At 37.6% G+C, this 16,158-nt stretch overlaps 1 protein-coding gene across 4 annotated transcripts in view; it reads right to left on the bottom strand.

Annotated features, from left to right (window-relative positions):
- Positions 1 to 16,158, bottom strand: part of LOC110443218 (protein naked cuticle homolog 2-like) — a 98,358-nt gene that overhangs the window by 32,565 nt on the left and 49,635 nt on the right. The window contains exon 1 of one of the 4 annotated variants that reach the window (XM_021487282.1): positions 8,577 to 8,713. The exons of the other annotated variants lie outside the window; for them this stretch is intronic. The gene's annotated coding sequence lies outside the window, so the exon portion shown is untranslated. Of the gene's footprint in view, positions 1 to 8,576; positions 8,714 to 16,158 lie in introns of those variants that run through there. 4 annotated transcript variants of the gene reach the window in all.

The raw sequence follows: 16,158 nt of genomic DNA, 5'->3' as shown, positions 1-16,158 counted from the left end.
CATGTTACCAGACTTGAGATATCGGTGACACATTTATATCCATTCAAACAACAATATTGACTGACAATGAGGTCTTTATCATAGTTTTGTCATCCCTACTATGGTATGTAATCACCAGGTATACAGGTCAGGTAAGATACTGACTACCCAGCACTAATGAGGGCAGACAGTTACCTGTCTTAGTCAACTAACATTAGGTCATCTACTGGAGTAGCACTTGTCAATGATCACAACAAAACACCTGAGTATCCCGACCCAGAGAAACACTCAATTGGCTGTCAATGATGACACAATCTCTGTCTAACATTTATTACAACAAAAAAGTACAATAATTTCTTTGCAAAACATTTCCAGAGTGAGATTATTTTGTATTTTATACATACCAACTCTACCTATTTAGGAGGGAGATTGACTCCGATTTTGGACCTTCAAGTTTAAAATCTTCAACCAGGGAAGTTGCTAAACTATTCAATTATTGTAAGATTTAACAGTTTAATATGAAAGAACAACTCAAAAATCTGTAATTTTAAAAGATTATTTTGTCTCTTGGGGCTATAAACACATTTTTTTAATGTTTTTAGTTTTGAGCAAGCAGAATCTCCCCCATAGAAATGTCAAAAGGTTGGCGGCAAGTATGGTATTGCAATCAGTACCTCCGTTTATAGTTCCAGTATCAAACTTCATTGCAGGTTTCAACCATCATACCAATAATTATTACAACCGTGCTCCAACACTGATCAGCTACAACGTTATGTACATGTATTACCATATCAGACCTCTTCCATGTGGAAAGAAAATAACACATAGTTGCAGACTTAACAAATATTAAATGTATTTTACTGTCTTGTACCAGAAATATTGATACTAATTCAGCATCGTTTTACCACCATATCAATAGATTACAAATTTTAATGTTCCCTGTTGTAGTACAGTAGGTGTATATAAGTATTTAATGCCTTGTTCATGTGAAATGCCATTTGGGTCCACTTTGATTGATCAAATAATTATAACACTGATATTATATTCTGATATTAATTAGAATTACGTTGAACCTCACATAATTTTCCTTTGATCCTACTTTTTCAGGAAGTGTACTGGTCGTGGCTTTTACCCGAGGATATCTGCTGTACATGACATCGCTACAATGTGTTCACACCAGCTCCGATCGCATGCAGAGGAACAACAATGCGTTCGCTCATAACCATTGTTCTCCTCACCATGAAATCGTTAACACCCCATAAACGACACTTTGCCTCACAACGATGAATAATAGCAATAGCAAGTAAAACAAGCCCCCTGGTTAAGTACCAGAGAAACCCTTAAAGACAAAGATCCACCTCGTAATACTGATAATGTAGTCTTACATCAGTGCTTTGATGTAGGGCCGAGCTCTCCTCTATCAAAGATGGATATGCCACCTTGGGGGATGATTCCACGTCCACAATTAGTCACATCCACATCCACTGCTCGGGAGTTAATTCTCCACTGGGATCCACCGGCCTTTGAACGCCAACAGATTGCTACATGTAATATTCATCTACCTATTGCCCTACACAAGGCTAGTCGGTCATTACCAACCACTTCAGGAGTATATGTATACCCACAGTACTCCCGACACAGCCATACAGTCCCGCAGCTGTAGCCCGGTCAGCATTATCAATGCGGAAAATTACCGCCATGGGGCACACATCTTTTGAAGAGTCATAATAAATATGTTTCTATAAGTGATCAATTTTTCCTTCTGATTGCAGCCGTCTGACCAATTGAATCATCCAATTTTCTCGTTTGCATGCCAATTACTTCAACCTCCGTCCGGATATTTAAGATAATTCAACCCAAGTTTTGAACAGACTTCCTTATTACATTTTCCACATTCCTTATCGACAATATTTTGTAAGTTACCAATTCCTTTATAAGGCCCCTTTTACCAAATCAAATTTATTACAAGGGAGAATGATGAGAGTATAACAAAGTTTTACTGTGTTAATAATTAATGTTCTACTTGTAACATCAGTCCTCATCCTCATACCTAAATCACAAAGTTTATATCCTTGTTTATTTCGGTAAAATTCCGGAATCCGGATATTTTTGTGAAAACAACTGACGAGTTTTTAATGAATACCATAGGAAGTATTCTATATATAAACCTGTAGCTTCAACCTGTGGTACCTCTTCTTGTGTTTTAAATGACCGGATGACACATAAAATGGAGTCCATTCTATTTCTTTATTATGATGACAATTGAACGACACGAGACAATCAGTCCCCTGGATTGCTAGGCAACCATTGTCGAGAGGTATTAAAACTGTCTGTGCACTTCCACGTAGACACATAAATATTTCATGGTCATTAATTGTGGTTTACTTTGACCAATCTTCCGTTTTTTATTGTAACGACTATTTAGTAAAAGTATTCCTAAGGGAGACAACCAGCCAGTCAACAAAAGAGTTTAATGCAGGTTGTTTAATCTAAAACACATTTTGCCAAGTTTTTAATAGAGACCAATGTCCAGTTTTAATTGCGATGACACAGTGATGGGATTTGTTTCCCCTGAGTGAGGTTTTTTCCCTTTGGTGTCTAATTATGACCAGTGGTCATGACTGGAAGTTGTTGTACTTTATATGACGATACAATCTGGCCTTTGATGAGTTGGTAGTCAATTGATTGATGTGCATGTGTGGTTGAGATTTATTTAGATTGTCGTAAAAAGATAGAGCTGGGTAGCCTCCCTTGGGTATATTGACATGGGACATTTGCAACCTAGTGTACTTTTGACTGATCAGAGGTCAGAAATAATGTGTTTTTGTTTATTCACTCATGCATATCTAGTTTTATCTTGTTAACAATTTCACTTCCCTGATAATCCAAACAATTATTGGACATATATATATACTCATGTTCATGTAGTGACCATAGTTTTTAATCATCTGCATTTTGTACAAATAGGACTCTGAGATATATGATACTTTTCTGCCTATCATGACATGAATCTTCATACATGAAGAGTAACCTCCCCTGATTTTATCCTGGGAATGTAGGACAGGACGGGTGTCCATGTACTTTCTGCATATCATTAATCTTAATTCACATTGTCTATATATAGCAAGTCTGGGTATATATCCTCAGTAACTGGGTCTGCGTACTCTTAAGTACCCCACATAGAGCGTACAACCACCCACCGATAAGATTAATTCCCCCCCCCCCTTCTTCCCCAAATCACATCTGACCTCTACATCTCATCATCAACTCAACCTGATGAGAATATATATATTTATACATGAACACACGACTTTGAATGAAATAACCCTCGACCACAATCTGCCTGGTGTTATCGGCGTATCTGTATCAGTCGCGGGCAGATTGCCTACCCGATACCAGGTGTAGGTATAGAAAGTCTCCAATACCATCAATAGCCTGCTACCCCAAGATTAATGGTTCTGTCAGGGTAAAAGTGGGACCTCAGATTTTCTCTCCATTCATCCTGGCTCCTAGTTTTCATTACCTGAGCTACAATCACCTAACTCTACAGGTATATATAAACTGATTTATCACTTCGCCCCTCATCTTACCATCACAGCCAATCAATGATGTCTTTGTTTTAAATGACAGGAAATGCCCTGTATAGTTTCCTTTCACCTGATTTTACCTGTACTGAACTGTAGGTCTGTCTGTCCGTACTTGTCATTTATCAATATCATAGTTTTATTGAAACAATAAAGTTCAGTGTGTAACAAAACACACCCTGAAAACCTCTGAAGACTGGCAAATAAGCAAATTCACTGACAAGATTTCCAGCATGCAGTGGGGATTTGCTTTCCCTCCAGTCTCAATTAGGACAATCCATGCCTTTCATTCATAATTTCCATTTGTCTTCCCAGAGGAGAGAATAACTGCAATTCACTCTCATTGATTTCCATTCCTTCCAGAGACAGAGCCCTTAGGGGTCAAGAGCATCTGCACTGGTCAGTGGTATATTGAAGTCCTTTCTAAGTAAAAGTCTGGATTATTTCAGCCGACCCTGATTGTATTAGGATGAAAGGATTGCTGTATGTGTGTGCCGATAATATCTATAAATTTACTATGTGTAATGTATCTGGGGGCATATTATCTTGGCCACATTCCCTCAATCTCTTTATTAATTGATAAATATGGCAGAAATCCACTGATTTGAAATGAAACATATTTTCACATCTGTGCAGGCAATATTTAATTAACTGATACTTTAATAATCACCCATTATGAATAAATATGCTTTCATCATTTTATTTTTCCTTTTATCTATCGTAATATATTCATTGTAAATTTGATATTCCACTGATAAATAAGAGATTTCGATTGATAGGAACTTCATTTTCTATCAAAAATAAATATACGACATTTGATATAGCACCCTAACTAGCTAACATAAGCCACTCTAAAGTGCTTTAACAGATTTTTGTGTGAAAAAATAATGACCAAAACAGTTTATAAACATGAATACATTTTTTATACCTGTTTGACCTTTTTATCAACCAAATCACAGTGATCATCCATCTACCACCCCTTAATATTATTCTGATGTTAAAGCTTCCTCAGGCTAAACATGTAAGGGTCGACACACTTGGTCATCACAGGAACAAGGTAGTTTTGCTGAAATTATGTATAAAGGCAACAACAACTAAAAGTTGTTTAATATGATCATTATGTGAATAAAGGGAAAGTATTAAATTGATTAAATTTTCAATTAGTTTGCTTTTACAGGTCAAAATATGTCAAAACAGGTACATGATTGAATGACGTTAGGTATGGGNAGGGGCAGGGGCAGGGGCAGGGCAGGGGCAGGGGCTCGGTGGAAGGCGAAGATATAACATTAAAAGCAAACATTTGGAAGTGACATGCCTTTTCTTGCTTTGTTGACAAATTCTTCACCTTTCTATAGCAGGAAGACATGGACTCCAAACAATGGTCAAGCCCAGGAAAGTGTTCGACTGCCCACAGGTAAGTGACTAATTCTATAGTTGGACCAGAGTGTGATCACCGGCCGCAACAGCTATCAGGATGCATTATTGATGACACAGCTTGTTCACAGGGCCGAGACCTTTAAACATCAAAGATGGCGAAATCCCACAGAGTGTTGGGGCTACTGCAAAATTGATACAATAGATCTTGTGGGCTGCCTTTATCATAGTACCATAACTCACTGTATCTTTTGATCGTTCGGGGTTATGAATAATTTCCTCATCCTCAAAGACAACTGTCAATGGATTATACTGAAATGGATTAATTGAAACAAATACTATACAGTATCTCGTAACAGGATCAGAGATTCAACTTTACATACCGCAAACAACCATGACTTCCAAGAGTTGTGTCACTTTTATACAGCAGTTCCATGGCCATGGATCATCTAGTTTTGCAGTGAAACACACTAATTCTGCTGCTGATAGACACTCTGTGATAAAAACTTGTTGACACCCTGTGATCAGGCCATTAGTGAGCTTGACCTTGCTCCACTGCCTTTTGTCATTATCAACATGTGTTGACATGTGAAAGCTATTTTTTTCTTCCGTCATTCCATGTCTCTTTATCCTTGTTCTGCATGAGAGAAACCTAAGCCAGTAAATATCAGACAGGATCTGAACTTTCATATTATTCTCTTTCATTACAGAAATCTACACCTAATATTACTTCAGTTTTTAATATACATGTGCATGGATAATTTAAAAAAACACCTGAATATAATATTTTTATAGTGTTTAGTGAAGTTCTTCGTTCCTTTCACAGAGAGTAGATTTCTGTATGATTTCATACAATGATTTCTGTATGATTTCTGTATGATTTCTGTTTGATCAAAACATTCTTCAACATCCTCTATGTTTTCTGGCTTTACTTATCCCTTTAAATTTCTAAATCAAAGGTTCACTTTCTTCACACTATCACTTCAAAATGATGGGCTTCTTCCCAAAAACTTCTGCAAGATTTTTTTTTACAATTTTCTCTTTATGACTCAGCGAGGTATTTTTTTGTCAGTTCCTCAGCAGCAGGATCCAACAAAAACCTGACTATGTTTACAATAGCAAACTGCGCACTATATGTAAGTTAGACAACATCAAAATGATAATTAGGTGTATATAAATCTTCGCCTATCTTTTGAGAGGTGTCTCGTCAAAGGTGCCCAAACACAAGGTGGGTCCACTATAGACTAACCTCTCCCCAACATATAACAGATATCTGCCAAACCATGTGCCTCTCTCCTTCACAACACCGACTTTAAATTTCATATTCAATGACATATGAAACTTTTTATCAAACACAAGAAACGTTTCCTGGCAGCTTTGGTAAAGATTTGGTGAAACTTTGCACGCCTTCAATGAGACATGTGTATCGTTTCAGCTCTTAAAGTGCTGGCCATTCTACACGTATCCACCAAAAATACCGCCATTTTATGTGGCTCTTTATCCTAAAATTTGAGATCCGTGAGGTCTGTTAGTTGCACTTCTGTGGTGCCCTTGAGGGGTTCTTATAAAGTTTGTCGTAATTCACACCCTAGTCGGCCTATCAAGCAGCGCTACCCAGTGTATTTTACTAGCACATACAATGCTCACAAGTTTCCAGTTATAAAATTACTCCAATTTTAATACTCCTCAAAGGATTTCTCAAATAAAAAAATATGTTATTAGAGTCAACGCAAAAAGGTTTCTGTGTTAAGTAAAACCTGCTAATAACGACCCCTTCTCAGCCATAGAAAAATGTCTGCTATAGAAAGTATTCTATTTAATACAAGTTCTACGACATATACAGCTAAAACTAATTAAAAAGTCTGTATATGTATCATGAACGACTGTTATGATAAACAGCGTATTCAAAATAATATCAAAGTTTGACAGAAACAAGGTTATCTTAAGATGCGTTTCTGTGGTTATGAAAATCTGAAGTGAAGATTAACCATAAATATGGTCATCTCCAGTTACGATAATGAACACCCCTCCTCCTCTAAAATCTTATTTGTTATTCTACAATTCATTTCAGTCACGTTATAACATTGCATTTCTATCAGTGGATCTTTGCAGCTTTTCATTACTTAAAGAGTACATTGTAGTTCATATAAGGTACTATAAGGTGCCGACTTAACCATTTTTTTGACCATCATGTTTAAAATCTATTTAACAAAGGGTGGGCTTACCAATAAGCATGGGCTTAACAACGGTAATATACGGTATATACATTGCTAATATAATAACAGGTTAAATACGGTATAAGGTTTAGTATATAAAGTAACAGACCGTCTACCTACTAATAGAAATCTAATAAGGGGCTATCTACCTCAGAAGATCAGCACGCTTCTACAGTGGCTTTCATCTTCAAACGAGTGAGGGGGCTTTGACTTTTTATTCTTTTCTCTTACATTAACAGGCAAAGTTTTACTACACGATAAGAACACTTGCCTTAATGTTGAGGGATCAGAGCCCGCAGTATTCGTCAGCATAACTTGCATTTTTTCTTAGTCGGTTGAAAATTGACAAAAATCCCAGTCTATTGTTTTTTTCTCCAAACAATGTCTATAATGAACTGGCAAGCATTCAGTAAAGAAACAGTTAAAACTCTAACTGAACTCTCCACATCACACGAACATCAAATAGAGGCTCCAACATGCAAATGAAGTAGATGTATGAATAATCCTACAGGAGGACAAGAGATTCCTTTCATCTCCGAGCCTTTACTTTCACTCTCCTATTTCTCCGGAGATCCGTCACAAAAATCCTAGCATTATACTGAGACAGGAGAAGAGAGTCCACTGTCGATGCTATTACGATAAAACAGGAAGTATCTATGTCCTGGCAAAGTACAAACCGAGAATCTAGTGATCTCTCATGTATCAAAGACAAACGAACAATGACTATAATTTAACATCTCCATTGGTATTCCATTGATCAATGTGATATCAGCCATTTTATTTAATTATATGTACGGCAGCCTCTGTTTTCATCCTGAATCTCCAAAGGTAGGAGATGCTGTTTGTGTTGCAGTTGTTCTAGGTCATCCCACTTAAAACAGTCACCAAAAACAAGAGGACAGACTAAGTCAATGAACAATTAAATTGTCAACATGTTTGAGTAAATAGTCTATTCTTTAATGAATACATTTATATTGCCCTATAAAGTGTGGAAAGGTAATACATGAATTTGTACTCATTTTCTTCTTGGGAAGCATAGCATACACATTACTTTCATTAACATTGGAGAAAAAATCTTGATTACACTCTAATTAACCTAATGTCAAACGATTTTGATACCTTGACAGATATATGTATTTATGTATTGCATACTCTGTATTTAAAGGTGTTACCATGACAACTTCTGGTCTAAACAGACAGGTGTTACCATGACAACTTCTGGTCTAAACAGACTGGTGTTTACCATGACAACTTCTGGTCTAAACAGACAGGTGTTTACATGACAACTTCTGGTCTAAACAGACTGGCGTTTACATTGCGCCGAGATGTCTGTTGCCTACCATTCTGCTAGGTTAGTTACACAATGTATCCGGTGATATCAGCAGACTTGATTCCACAACCTTAAAAACAATGATATGTATACCTGATGCTTGCTTGTCTATCCCATTTTCTTTCCTCCTATATTATCCCTTTTACCCTGGTCTCCCTTCTAAGCCCTTCTTCTCCACAACAGGTCTCCTTCTTTTAACCCAATCTTCAAATATCTGTTCTCCCCCCTTACTTCCCCGTTCTCCACTTCTTGTTTTTAATATATATGCTTCAGTCTGATGCATCAAACATCCTTTTGACCTCCCNNNNCCCCCACCATGTCTGTTCCCAGTAAAAACATCCCTGCACACTGCACACATTATGCAACTGGTGCCGATGGGTTGTTTACATGAATCAAGTCTATAAACACATACCCAAGATATAGGGCCCTTACCACAGATTAGTACTCTCTGTTATGTCGTACGATATCTCCTGAACATTACTCTCACCCGATTACCTGGATTCTTTCGATCTCCTCCTGTTAAAGATCGTCGACAGATTCACCACATTCCCTTGGGGATACGATAAGCTTCTTTAGTTTTTTCACAGACAGCTTTTTTCTAACACTTCCAACTATCACCTTCCCTTTGGTTTCAAAAGTAAAACTACTTCAGACCGATTTTGAAAAGAGATAAGATTGTTGTTCCTTCCGTACACTTTTTTGTCCAACACCATTTCATCGCTATTTCCTTGATAAGTTGCCAAGGTTTCTAGTCAATTACTTGTACAAGTTTTAGGAACAAACATTCCTGAAGTTTTGAAAAATATTTACTGAAAATTACAATCCAATTATGTTTTCCTGTAACGTAAGTTTATTATGTATCTAAAACATTGTTCTGGTCTATTACAGTTCAGTAAGAAACAGAAAGACCGATCTCTGTCTCCAAGATTCAGAATTTATTAAGAACAAATATGAGGCTCTTATAATTTTTATGGTATGGATGTCCAATTGTATGCCAAGGTTGGAAACAAGGGGAGATAAGTCAGTGGAATACAGCAGAAAAATTCTTCACAAACATTTTTGATCTGGTAGCTTGGGTCTGATGGACATGCATTGTTCTGGTCTGTTAAATGTTTGCAGTAGGAAACAGTAAGCAAGGTGTCTTAATTTTTTTCAAGGCAATATAATGATTTTTAAATACATTTTGAAACAGCAGACAGACATCAGCCAAATACGTTCTGGTCTGTTAGTTGTGAAATAAGAATCAGTCTCCTTCTTATCGATCTGAACGACACAAATTATTCAAAAAGAGTTCTTTTGTAACATTTGAGAGACGTTTTACATGTCAATGATAACAATCAGGAAACAGCAACAGTCTAAACATCTTAATCTTTAGAACAGTACCTATTTGTGGGGATTTTTGCCAAATTTTTTCCGTTCTGCCTCGTTTACTTCAATTATCACCTGTTTAAATTGAGGCATTCCTGTTGATAAAGAATAATAACACATCTCATTGATTAACACGCAAAGCCATCATTAATTCTGGTCATCACATTAATTCTTAAAATTTAGAAATAATCATGACCTGCTGGCTATAGCCTGTTATTACTAGGTTTATATTACTAGTGGTAATCTGCTCCAACAAACATACAAGTCAGAATCCTCTACAGAAAGTAGTGATGAGGACCGACTATATCACTGACAGCAAATCAGATCTCTATATTTCAGTTTTCAGATATCTGCAAAACTATTTTTATTTCAGTATTATTTCCAGAAAAATATTGTCTAACTATAGCACAGATGACAGATGGAACGAAGACTGTATTTCAATCCAATTTTTTTTCTGACGTTAATAGAGACTTGCCTCAAGATTATATAGGTAGGTGATGAAAATGCTGTTAAAATCTAACTTTTAACACCAAGATATTGACCCAAAAAGTTCCAAATTATCCACTATTTTGTATGGAACACAAGGAGGATCATTTTACTTCTATATCACACTATCTGTACAATGAAGTAGGGCTGAACAACTCCTCCCAGTTATTGACTGAATTCTAGATTATTGATACCAGAAATAAAATAGGTGTGCTGAACTGGGTCTAAAATCAAGCATTGCTATTTATTGCAGAAATAATTCCTTCAAACGTTTTTAATCACAGTAATGTACTACTGCAGCTTTTCCTAGACTGTTTAAGTTATGGCATCTATAAAGTACTTTTCGGCTGTGAATGCCTAAGCTTATTATTACAAGATTAACAGAGGTATTCTTAACCTCGAATGAAAACATTTCCCCTCCCACAAGATTTTTTGATAAAAAGCCCCCATGGAACTCTTTCAAAATCCCCCCCCCCCCCCCCCCCCCCCTCCCCGAAGAGATTTACTGATGAAGAGCTACCATGAAACTCTTTTCTATAATTTATTCCCTCTCGAAAAAATCTCAATGGTAAAGAGCCACCTTGTTTTCATTGCTGTACTTTTTACTCCCATGGGTACCGGCAATGAATGCTACAACTCATTTATCGATAGAGATGCTATTTCCGTTACAACACTGAAAAATTTACTGATAATGGGCATTGGGCCCCTCAATTTAGATATATACTTGATATGCATATCAAGTCACCTTTGATTCAGCAGCTCTCCGCTGATTACAAGGTTGACAATGATCGCCAGGCTCCCTGTAATAAACTCGAGTATTGCATGTTGCCAGTCCATGTTTATGGTAAGACTGGCTTGGGTTCCATTTGTTGAAACTTTCATAAGGCTGAAGCGGCAATAAATTTGTAGGCTCAGTTATATTAACCACAGGATGGTGTGACCTCGCCGTATCAAATTGAAATACCTTGAATTGAATTTATTCTGCTTTTTTTTATTCTTTAAGAGTAAATCAATAACAGAATGGCCTTGTACCTGTGTAAACGAGCAAGGAATCTCAGGTGTGCATGCTTCGGGTAAATAGGAACACAAGAGTATACAGCGACACTGATATTGAAATGAAGAGAGAAAGTTAACACCACAAACAAAAGGGACACATAATGGGTAAAGAAAATAAACAAGATAAACATGTTTGAAAACAAAATATAGAAGAAATATAAAGAATATGTAGAAAAACAAGAGAGTTGGATGTACAGAACAGGATACAAAAGACTTTTACATTGAACACAGGACAGATGATATAATGTAATATATATTATACATGACAGCAGGTAAGTTAGAGAACATGGGATAGAAAACAGAATATAAATACAAATCAGCAGTATTATACAAGAACATATTAAATAGACATGACATTTCATCATAAATAAAGACAATGTAATACAATATAAGACAATACAAGCTAGAGTAAGAAAATTTAATACATCAGAAGAGAAAGGGAGATAAATAGAGTGTAAGCGAGGCACAAGAGCGTCTGTACTTAAGGAATGGGTTCTTTAGTCCACACTGTCAACACTGTACAGGCGGTGCAGCTGCAGTAGCCAGCTGTGTTTGTTGGTTGCGCCCAGTCTGTGATAACTGATTGTTTACATGGTGTAAAGCACAATCAGGTTGTTTACCAGCCTAGCCCACACAGCCTGGTAGCCCTGCATGTTCTCATCCCTCCATCAACACCTTGTGACGTAAGATTTCGGTAAATAATGGTAACATACTGGCAGCAGCTCATCTCCTTTAGAGATTACTACAAAGTAGGGTGTGGAATTCTCGGCACATCTTCGTTTTATTTTTCATTTATTCTCTACGATATTACTAATAAATTACCTAATTCACCTTAGACTTTTAACAACAAAATTTCTGTTCCCTGCAACTTTTACTATGACTTGCATAAAATCAAACCACTCTGGAGGTAAATATTGTAGAAGTTGTTGAGACTGTGAAACAAAATTCAGGATACAACAATATAATTCCTACGGCCCTAAAAAATTGAATCCAGCACATGTGTATTGACCAATTAAAGTCTCCAGCATAAATCAATTATCCAATCACAGGTCTTTCTCAGAGTACACCCTGGTCTACACTGTTGCTCTAAAATTCCTCTGGAAATTCCATTTGAAATTAAATATTGGGAAAGAGACTCCATCTTGTACGTCTTGAAACAAACACGGATCTGTGTTGGCAAGATGAGAAAGTAGAATTGGTGCTTTGTCGATTGTCTTCAAAGACCCCTTTTACAAAGTACAGTTGACCTTACGTGACCTTGGCAATTATTACATCATCATGAGATCTTTAAAGCCAACAACAGAGGAACACATCTGAAGAAGCCCCGTTTACTTACTGACTCATGCTCAAGAGGGTTTCCACATTTGATTTGTGAGTCCTAACAACTTCTGTGCCAAAACATTCAAACTTGACTAATTTAACCTCTACACCTCTCTTTCAGTCTCAATGGGCTATATCCAGCTTTTGATGTGGACTGGTCCAATCATGAAGGCCGAGGGAGGGCCAGTGAAGGCCAAGGGAAGGCCAGTGAAGGTCTTCAAATTAATTTGTTTCTGATTTTTGTTCCAAAACAACATAGCTGCAGAAAAGTAACTGCATCATTTAGCCTGGCACAAAATTACTAGCATTGTGTGTATAGATTCTTCTCCTTCTAAATGCCATACACATCCCGAAATTTCAGGCCCAACTTAACAGGGTGAGGATGCACCACACCTCAGCAATGTAAATAAATCAGGTATAGACAATGGTACACACTGGTAGTATACATTTAGGTTTATACTACAGTATAAGTTTGTTAGAACAGATTTTAACTGTATCTCTGAGATAAAAGATTTATATTTATAATGACCTTTCACTGATATATTATAAACTGTATCAACCTGTCCAAACAAATGTGTTGTGCAATACAAGGATACCTATATAACTAGGCCCCTGGACACAGGTATAACATGTACCTGTAAACAGTGTCCAATACAAGGATACCTATATAACTAGGCCCCTGGACACAGGTATAACATGTACCTGTAAACAGTGTCCAATACAAGGATACCCATATAACTAGGCCCCTGGACACAGGTATAACATGTACCTGTAAACAGTGTCCAATACAAGGATACCCATATAACTAGGCCCCTGGACACAGGTATAACATGTACCTGTAAACAGTGTCCAATACAAGGATACCCATATAACTAGGCCCCTGGACACAGGTATAACATGTACCTGTAAACAGTGTCCAATACAAGGATACCCATATAACTAGGCCCCTGGACACAGGTATAACATGTACCTGTAAACAGTGTCCAATACAAGGATACCCATATAACTAGGCCCCTGGACACAGGTATAACATGTACCTGTAAACAGTGTCCAATACAAGGATACCCATATAACTAGGCCCCTGGACACAGGTATAACATGTACCTGTAAACAGTGTCCAATACAAGGATACCCATATAACTAGGCCCCTGGACACAGGTATAACATGTACCTGTAAACAGTGTCCAATACAAGGATACCCATATAACTAGGCCCCTGGACACAGGTATAACATGTACCTGTAAACAGTGTCCAATACAAGGATACCCATATAACTAGGCCCCTGGACACAGGTATAACATGTACCTGTAAACAGTGTCCAATACAAGGATACCCATATAACTAGGCCCCTGGACACAGGTATAACATGTACCTGTAAACAGTGTCCAATACAAGGATACCCATATAACTAGGCCCCTGGACACAGGTATAACATGTACCTGTAAACAGTGTCCAATACAAGGATACCCATATAACTAGGCCCCTGGACACAGGTATAACATGTACCTGTAAACAGTGTCCAATACAAGGATACCCATATAACTAGGCCCCTGGACACAGGTATAACATGTACCTGTAAACAGTGTCCAATACAAGGATACCCATATAACTAGGCCCCTGGACACAGGTATAACATGTACCTGTAAACAGTGTCCAATACAAGGATACCCATATAACTAGGCCCCTGGACACAGGTATAACATGTACCTGTAAACAGTGTCCAATACAAGGATACCCATATAACTAGGCCCCTGGACACAGGTATAACATGTACCTGTAAACAGTGTCCAATACAAGGATACCCATATAACTAGGCCCCTGGACACAGGTATAACATGTACCTGTAAACAGTGTCCAATACAAGGATACCCATATAACTAGGCCCCTGGACACAGGTATAACATGTACCTGTAAACAGTGTCCAATACAAGGATACCCATATAACTAGGCCCCTGGACACAGGTATAACATGTACCTGTAAACAGTGTCCAATACAAGGATACCCATATAACTAGGCCCCTGGACACAGGTATAACATGTACCTGTAAACAGTGTCCAATACAAGGATACCCATATAACTAGGCCCCTGGACACAGGTATAACATGTACCTGTAAACAGTGTCCAATACAAGGATACCCATATAACTAGGCCCCTGGACACAGGTATAACATGTACCTGTAAACAGTGTCCAATACAAGGATACCCATATAACTAGGCCCCTGGACACAGGTATAACATGTACCTGTAAACAGTGTCCAATACAAGGATACCCATATAACTAGGCCCCTGGACACAGGTATAACATGTACCTGTAAACAGTGTCCAATACAAGGATACCCATATAACTAGGCCCCTGGACACAGGTATAACATGTACCTGTAAACAGTGTCCAATACAAGGATACCCATATAACTAGGCCCCTGGACACAGGTATAACATGTACCTGTAAACAGTGTCCAATACAAGGATACCCATATAACTAGGCCCCTGGACACAGGTATAACATGGTACTATAAAATAGTATGTACCTAGTGACCAGCGTGTGTTTACCAGTAATTTCGTGAATCTACATTCCACGACTGACAGGTAACTGACTACACCTGTCACGTAACCAAAACATTTCAACAGTCATTTAACGTAAACATTTTAACAGACTCTGATGTCAAAACTAGGACAATACTATCTCTAGTGACACAATGACCTGTATTATATACACACATAAGGAGAGCTCCTGCTTTTCAGATAAACAAATATGGATGACAAGTGTTTACTCACAGAGACAACAAGCAGACAAGGTAAAAACGTAACTGTTTTGTCAACACAAGGCCTTTCACCTTATAGGGTTAACAAATCTCTTTGAATGAATCAACAGATCAACTTTGTTAATCTTGATTCTTTCATTCATTATATTCAAAACACAGTTGTGACTTTGATTTAAATTATATTTTCTTTCGAAACCATCGCTTCATCTTTTCACTTGGTGCAATTTTAAAATTTAAATATATATTCAAATTACAATCAAACAAGTTTAATCACCAACTACATTTTACAATATTTCATAACCAGGCTCTCCCTAGGAAAAAGGAGTCTGGATGCTCCCTAGGAACTCCATCCTGCATGTTCTCTAAGACTCTATCTTAGACCCTCCTAAGGAACCCCAAGCTGGACCCTTTCTAGGAACCCCCAGCCCTGACCCTCACAAGCCCCATCTCCTTACAAGGAAAACCAGCTTAGGCTCGCCCTATATGGACTCCTTTCTAATCCGGATACTCAACTTCATGCAAGTTTATGATAGAAGCTCATACACTGGCCATTAACTTGCACAAGCTGTGCAAAGACAGCCAAAATGCACCAGGTGACCGTAAGGAGTCCTAGCCCCAGGTTGTACTGTCAGTTAATTAGCAGTTGTACAATAACTGTCAAAGTATGTTCAGGAAATATGGC

Source organism: Mizuhopecten yessoensis, unplaced genomic scaffold (genome assembly GCF_002113885.1).
Source record: "Mizuhopecten yessoensis strain PY_sf001 unplaced genomic scaffold, ASM211388v2 scaffold716333, whole genome shotgun sequence".
In the NCBI taxonomy this organism is placed as follows: domain Eukaryota; kingdom Metazoa; phylum Mollusca; class Bivalvia; order Pectinida; family Pectinidae; genus Mizuhopecten; species Mizuhopecten yessoensis.
Note: the sequence above shows the minus strand (reverse complement) of the source record. Positions and strands in the feature narration are given on the sequence as shown.